The sequence below is a fragment of the Pelodiscus sinensis genome, chromosome 3 (assembly GCF_049634645.1).
Source record: "Pelodiscus sinensis isolate JC-2024 chromosome 3, ASM4963464v1, whole genome shotgun sequence".
Lineage (NCBI taxonomy): Eukaryota > Metazoa > Chordata > Testudines > Trionychidae > Pelodiscus > Pelodiscus sinensis.
Window position 1 is genome coordinate 197,701,751 of NC_134713.1, and position 8,142 is coordinate 197,709,892.

Sequence of the window (8,142 nt, forward strand, 5' to 3'; positions counted from 1 at the left end):
GGTGCCTGATTGCAGCTCTAAGGGGTGCCGCACCGCCCCTGGCCCTGGGCACCCGGTGCCTGATGACAGCTCTAAGGGGCGCCATGCGGCCCCTGGCCCTGGGTGTGCGGTGCCCCTTACAGCTGCCATCAGGCACCCCCCATAGGTTGGCACCCCAGGCAACTGCCCGGCTAGCCCCCCGCCCTTAATCTGGCCTTGGCTGGGGTTCTAGGGGTGCATCACTGCACCCAACAGGGCATGCGCTCCATGGGGGAAGCTGACATCAATGCTCGAGAGTGCGCCACGTCTGCTCTGCCCTCTGTGGTCCAGACTGGCACAGCAGAACATCCAGGCGATGGGACGAGTTCTCTCCAGCAAGCTCACCGCAGGGGCTTGCATTTCAAGTGAGCCCAGCATGACAGCCACACGTGCGCGGCACATGCTGGGAATACACATGGTGCTGAAGCGAACAGACTCCCAGGCCTTGTGTCTCGGCACACCACGCCTCTCTTTACCTGGTGCAAAGCCACGCCCTCCTGCACTGCCAGGCCTTGTGTCTCGGCATGGCACGCCTCTCTTTACATGGTGCAAAGCCACGCCCTCCTGCACTGCCAGGCCTTGTGTCTCGGCATGGCACGCCTCTCTTTACCTGGTGCAAAGCCACGCCCTCCTGTACTGCCAGGCCTTGTGTCTCGGCATGCCACGCCTCTCTTTACCGGGTGCAAAGCCACGCCCTCCTGTACTGCCAGGCCATGTGTCTCGGCATGCCACGCCTCTCTTTACATGGTGCAAAGCCACGCCCTCCTGTACTGCCAGGCCTTGTGTCTCGGCATGCCACGCCTCTCTTTACATGGTGCAAAGCCACGCCCTCCTGTACTGCCAGGCCTTGTGTCTCGGCATGCCACGCCTCTCTTTACATGGTGCAAAGCCACGCCCTCCTGTACTGCCAGGCCTTGTGTCTCGGCATGCCACGCCTCTCTTTACCGGGTGCAAAGCCACGCCCTCCTGCAGTACAGGAGGGCGTGGCTTTGCACCATGTAAAGAGAGGCGTGGCATGCCGAGACACATGGCCTGGCAGTACAGGAGGGCGTGGCTTTGCACCCGGTAAAGAGAGGCGTGGCATGCCGAGACACAAGGCCTGGCAGTACAGGAGGGCGTGGCTTTGCACCAGGCCTTGTGTCTCGGCATGCCACGCCTCTCTTTACCGGGTGCAAAGCCACGCCCTCCTGCACTGCCAGGCCCTGGGGGACCAGGGCTCCCCTCATCGCCCCGGGGTCTAACCCCGCTGCACTTAGGCTACAGACAGGTGAAAAGGGAGGCTGAGCTGGTCTGTGCAGGGGCCAGCCCTTTCTGGGGGGCTGTGGGAACAACTCCCCCAGAAAGGAAGCACCCACACTAGCCTCACCTCCCTTCTGCTCCATGGGCCAGGAGCATTTCTTTAGCTCTGGCTCCAACCTAAACAGAACAGCTGGACAGCACCTCGCCCCCACCGCCCACTGTGCACGTTCCTCCCTGGGGAGGAAAAGGGCGTCAGTCACGTCTTACTGCCTGATTGGCAGGTGTTCGGACACTGCAGGGATGGGGCCTTCCTAGGCCAGGGAAACAGCAGACCCTGGCAGGAGGAGGATCTCAGCTGGGGAAAGGACTTGTCCATGGAGCTGGATCTCACTCTGGACGAGCTGTCCTCTGGGATAAGGGATGTTTTCAGACTCTTCGTCCAGGCTGTAAATATTTCATTCATCGGGAGGGGGAGGGGGAGGATTGGGATTGCTTTGAACCAGCCCCAGTTTGCCAAATTCTCTTGCCTGGCCTCATGCGGGTGTGGTTTTCTTTAAAGGCTGCACTCACTGGATGCTGAGCATGCTCAGCCTAGTTCCAGGGCCTGGCTTATGTGGGAGCTCAGACTGGATGCCCTGGCCCCATCTGCCCAGGAGGCAATGAATCACCTTTCTCTCCCCCTTCCCCCATCCACCAGAGGCTGTGCATGAGCAAAGGGACCAGCTCCATGGGGCTAGCCTAAATGTAACCCCGGCACACGACAGGGAGGTCTCTCTAGCTATGTCTACACTACGGGGGTATCCCGGAAAACCTCTGCCACATCCAGGGAATGCGTCTGCTCTTCCGCTTTCTTTTGCGGAAGAACAGACACGCTCCTTCGGAAGCCCATGAGGAGGCTTTTCCGAAAAAACAAATCGCGGGTGGGAACGAGCTGTGTCTGGGGCATTGTTGCTAGGCAGATTTAGCTTCCGCACCCAGACACTTCTGCAATTGGGGGTGGCAGTTTGGGGTTTGCTCCAAGAGGGTCTGGCTCTGTGGCTGGGCTCAGACTCCATGAACAGGCAAGCAGGGCAGCTGCTTTGCTAAGGCTTGCGGCTGGGAGACGCTGGCTGTGTCTAGGCAGCAGGCTCCTTTTGGAAGAAGCTTTTCCCGAAGAGATCTTCCAAAAAACTTCTTCCGAAAGCGCGTCCACACTGCCAAAGCGCATTGAAAAAGCAATCTGCTTTTTCGAAAGATGGTATCCACACTGAACGGGAGCTGTCTCACATTTAAACTGTGATTACTATGGACGAGTGGCCACCAGGCTACCTGTGCCCTCTCCTCTTTCCTCTTCTTCAGAAAGAACTCCCTTCCCCATCCACACAGGCCTTTTCCCAAAAGAGCTCTTTCAGAAAAAGGGTTCTTCCTCGTAGAAAGAGGATCACCAACGCTAGAAAACCCCCTGTTCTTTCCAGTTTTTTTCGAAAGAACACAATTGCAGTGTGGACTTAAGTGAAGCTTTTTTTTTTGAAAAACGGCCATTTGCCCGAAAAAAACTCTGTAGTGTAGACATACCTGCTGAGAGCAGGCTGCTGGCCCTCACTCTGCAGCAGGTAATGCTGATATTAACCCTCTACCAGGGCACACGGGCCAGGCTAATTGCGGCAAGGGAAACCTGGGGAGGAAAAGCACTTCTGCTGGGTTAGTTGTAGGCTTGGCATGTGGTTTTGATTTTAGACAAACTGTTCTAGTTCCTCTCTCAGCCAGTGCGATTCACCAGCTTCTCTCTACATGCAGCAATGGGGAAGTCATTTCTGTTTGGTTATTCCCAGGTTTTATGTATTTTCTTGTAGCAGGGTTTTCATTAAGTCTGTATCCTTGCAACTTAGCTGACTGGCTAATGAGCGAGCTGGCTGCCTAGCAGTGATCCACAGCAGGGGAAGAGGCAGCCTGGGTCCCAGCTGAGGATCCCTGCAAGCAAGCAGAGAGCTGGGTCTGACTCAGCCCGTGGTGCAGGTTCGGTGATCAGAGACACTCACAGGGACTTGGGTGACCCAAACCCTACGCTTCTGGGATCTCCTGGTTTCTTCCTGTGTTTTGTGAGTGAACTGGTCCCATTTTACTTTTGGGTTTCTCTCTGTTTCTATTAACAGTGGGTTATGAAATACCTCTGCTATCGTGCACAAATCAGGTCAGTCTTTGTTTCTTCATCATAAGGGTGTATGAAGCTATTGAATGGAATTCATTTCTGCAGTTCCTTAAAGGAGAGGAGGCCGACCCTGGGCAACCCTTGCTGAAAACCCTTTGAGGCTGAACTCTGGTCTCCAGAAGTTGGGTTTTTGAGACCCTGGAGAAGAGCGGTGAAGTCTGCCCCCCAGCTTATCTAAACACAGCTCTGTACAAACACTGGGTGGGACTTTCACATGGGCTTCAGGATTCAGGTGCACTCGTCCCATGGTGAGCGCTCCTCAATCACATGGCTGCTTTGCTGAGCTGGGGCATTCCAGCCAGGCAGGCCAAGATTTTCAAGAGCCACAAATGATACTTGCTGCTCCATTCACCTGGGACTGACTGTCAAGAGTGCTGACGGCCAGTAACCTGCACAGGTGTCCCTGGAGGGCAGCCAGAGCTCTGTAATGCTGAATTAAGGGGGAAGCACACCTGGGCAGGCATGGGTGGGGCTTCCTGAGCTAAGGAGTGGAGACTAGCAGGGAGAGTAGCCCGCTGCTGCTTCCTGAGCTGCAGGAGCTGGGCTGCAGCTAATGGGAAAGAGCTGCAGGGCCATGCCGGCAGGAGGGAGCAGGACACAGCCCAGGCAGCTCGTAACCAGGTCTGGGAGTAAGTAGAGCCCAGCTGTGGCACACGGCACACGCCTGGGTTCCCCGCCAGCCGTGGGGAAGTGGCACAGCTTTGGCCATAGGATGAGGGTGGCCTGGCCTGGCCTGGCAGAGGACAGCCCGTCCTGAGAGACGCTGACAGAGGCCAAGTCACTAAGAGCGAGCGAGCACAGCAAGGGGTGACCGGCTGGTGATGGACCCATCTCCAGGTGAGTCACGAGGCGCATGCCAGCGGTGAGTGGTGAACCCGGTGCTGGCTCTTTAAGGAGTTTCAGCCAAACCCTGCAGCACCCAAACTCATGAGTCAGACCCGGGGCATTAGCTCACTTCTTTGTTGCTGTTTCTATGAGGTTGGGGTCTGGTGCTGCCAGAGGAGCAGAGGGCAGACACGCTGGGAGACACGCTCCATGGGCAGACAGGAGGGTGGCAGGGGAAAGAGGCCAAGAGAGGGAAGTGGTTTTTTTCCCAAGTCACTCACCAAGCTGTCCTGATGCCAGACTGATGCTCTGTCCACTAGGCCAGACTGCCTTGTGATGCACTTAACTAACACTCCCTGGCACCAGCAGCTTTACCAAGCCTCCCTCGAGAGCTCAGCCACCGCTGGCCTCTGGGAAACTATTTATCCACGTGCTGTTCCACATGCCTGCTCCGGGCCAGTGACAGCGAAAGCGTGCTGAGCGCTAGTGGAACTGGCTAGAGCTGCTGTCACTGAGACCCTTGTATCTGTCTCCCCACCTACCCTGAGTTCCCTGGGGTGCTTCCCTGGAGCCAGATTTGAACCTGTTATGGGAAACCTGAGCTTAAAAGCAAGCTGGGGCTGTAACTTTTCGGAGAGGGCTCTCCGGAGAGGGCTCTCCAGTCTGCCCCAGGCTTACAGAGGCTTCTTTGCGTGCGACCGGCAGGCCTGAGGTTCATCACCACAGCCTGGTGCAGCCCCACACTCCCCTGCAAACAGTGTGTGGCTTTCCCAGGAACTGGCCTACGCCATGCGGGTCGTCAGACAGCAGCTCTCTCTGGCCCCAACACCGGGGGAGACAATCGTTTTGTGCACCATTCTGACAAACAATCCTCAGGGTCCCAAGTTATTTTGCAGGTCTCTGCTAGTTCAATTTCATTCTTCAGAGCCCACCCGAGCAGAGTTTGGCATGAATTTGGGTCCCAACTAGCTGACTGAGGTGACCTTTATTCTCCTAGTTAGCTGGATCACAGATGCAGTCTCATTTTCACCTGTCTGCCTCCGTGTTTCTGCGCTCAGACAAAGCTTCAGGCGGAGCAGTTAAGATTGCTACCAGACACAGCTGCTGAACAGGACCTGTACAGTGCTCCCTTCCCAAGCACACCCCTTACTATGCCCCCCTTCCAAACAACGTCCTCCCAGGACTTCACTGTGGGTCTTTAGAGTAGTGCTCTGTCGTGTTGCAATGGCTCAGTTTGCAAAAGGGAGAAATAGGGAACTGCTGTTCCTAGGGGACTCAGGAAAACTACGCCACTGAGGGAGAGGATTTTATCCATCAGCAGCTGCACCTAAAACCTTCTGTTAAAGGATAAAATCTGACAGAAGAGTAGGCATTGGCAGAGGCTGTTTTGAGTGTACGACGGAGAGAATAACAGTATTTTGGTGAATAACTGCACAAAACAATCCTCAATCCAAATATATTTATTTTCAAATTTACCCATTGCTTGACATTTTGCTCAAGGTTAATCTCTCCGCCAACTCTTCTGTAGGGTGTGTGTGTATATATATGTGTGTTTGCTTTTAAATCAAGAACAAAAAAGTGTTGGGATGCCACAGTCACATTTCAGTCACAACCCATTTTCAAACATTTCCCATTAAAAAGTGAAAAGTAAATGAACAAAAAGCAGCACAGAAAATCCAGAAGGATTCTGTGGAATTTCACGCTGAAAGATCAGTGAAATGTAGTGGAAAAACTGGAATTTATGCCCCGTATTAAGCCCTTTGTGGAACACAGCCTTAACTTTGGAGTCACAACCAAATGGTCTGTTATTTTTTTATATTAACATAGGGGTGATAATTATTAAATAAATTCAAGAAAAAATAAAAATATTCAAGACTGTAGGGTGTAATGATCAATATTTTCTGTTATGCTTCAGTATAACCTTGGAATTTTCAGTCATTTTCATATTTTTCAATTCTTGCCAAACAGTTTTACTTATGATAACTTATTTTTTCCAGTCTATTAGCCACCTGAAAAATTAAAATGCTTCTTTACCTATTTGTAGCTGGACTCTGAATTCCTCATTATAACACCTGAACTGACCCCAAAACTCTATTCTGTAGCCTTGCGACAATACCATGATTTAATCATCGGATTCAAAATAAACAAGATTTTAGACTAAGGATGTAAAGCCCTTTATACATCCAGTTTAATCAAATGCTTTCTCTATACATCACATTAATTTATGATGGGTACCTAGCTCTGCTTTTTGGCAATGCACAGGCTATTATACTAATGTAATTTAATGTTGAATAGATATTGGTTGGAAGGAAAACCTTTTTTACAGAGCTTTATGTTCCTGAAATACTCCCTGCAAGAAATAGGTTGACACAAGGATGGACCCAGCTGTTTTTCTTGGGGGGGGAGAGTGGTTTTCATGGTTAAAATCATGCACAAATCTTTGCACAGGATGTAATCAACCTCATATTTACAGAGAAACATTGAGAAATTGCCTTCAAGTGCCAGGAAACACAAGTCGTTTACAAATCAGCTCTTCCTTGTGTCCATTCAGCTCAACCCACACCACTAAAGAGATGCATTTCTCAAAACAAAAGTAAGACATGCAAAAACACAGAAAAGGCAGACATTATTTGTACACATTTGATACATGGACACAGAAAAGAGGCAGACACTAAAAAATAAGCACGCTGTCAGGGCCCTGTCTTACTGAAGGTTTTACATCACTCAATTCATAAAGCCCAAATAGCAGACGATCAGTGATAAAATATTAATTTTGCAATATTTCTCTTTCCATCAAAGTTTCTGCTTCCCTAGCTGCAATCCTATTCAACTCAGTGCCTCTTCTTTGGATCCCAACCAGAATCTCTCTTCGGACACCCCCAGATGCACAGTTTTCCTTAGGAGAGCAGGGACACCCGATATCTAAGCTATACATTCATAGACAACACTTACATTGATTTCACTCACCGCTGGTAAGTCTCAGTAGCTGTGTGCAAGGCTGAATGGAAAAAGGACCTCATACGATGGCTTCTCTAAATTTACCCGAAAGAAAGGAGCTTGTCCTTTAAGTGTCTCTAAACATGGTTTGCATAGCTGTGTCTCAGCTTATCTGTGCTTTTCTGCTTTTGCTTCCATACATGGATCTGTTCCCAACAGTAACTCCAAGCTGTCGAAAAGAAGCTATCTGGCAGCTTTGTGCTTCATCCAACACATAAATGATTAGAAAAAATCCTTTCTGCCTGGTACTTTTACACCCCCAGCCCCCTGCCACAACGTCTTTCTCAAATTAACTTGAAGATTACATATTTTCTTTTCAGGGCATGCTGAACAAATCGTTGCAGACTAGTATATGCAACCATAAAATATGCTGCTTAGGTTTATACTGTACTTAAAATGGCTTCAGTCTCATGCAAATCTTGACTGTTTGCCCATAACTTCTCAAAAGAATTGCACGGTAATTGTTAGGAGTGGGGGACACACACATCACAAAGACAGACACTTTTTTAAAATGTAAGGATTTGTATCTTTATTTCTGAGAACACGTTTCACTTTTCTTATAGGTCAGGCTTTGTAAGATTGTGCCTTGGAAAGATTTCAGCTTGATTTACATCCCGTCTGTTGCAGCAGAATGGTCAGAGTCACATTTTTGAGGGCGAGCGAGAGAGAATGCGCAGGAGAAATGTGACAGGCAGCTTCCAGACTAGTAACAGTAGCAGTAGCCACACTGGGACATATAAATGCCTCAAACCTTGAAGAATGGAAACCGCAGTTTGGGAAAGTCCCGGCATATCTGTCTATAAATAAATGAGAGAGGGAGGGAAGGAAGGAGGGAATCCTCCTCTTTAGCCACCTCCTTGTTGGCTCACATTGGG

General features: G+C 50.6%; 1 protein-coding gene across 2 annotated transcripts in view; it reads right to left on the reverse strand.

The window, feature by feature from the left end:
• The window catches only part of SLC8A1 (solute carrier family 8 member A1), a 308,663-nt gene extending 301,087 nt beyond the window's left edge, over positions 1-7,576 (reverse strand). The window contains exon 1 of one of the 2 annotated variants that reach the window (XM_075925818.1): positions 7,238-7,576. The gene's annotated coding sequence lies outside the window, so the exon portion shown is untranslated. Of the gene's footprint in view, positions 1-7,222 lie in introns of both variants that reach the window. The other variant, XM_075925817.1, reaches the window with a different exon arrangement.
• Positions 7,577-8,142: the final 566 nt, after the last annotated feature.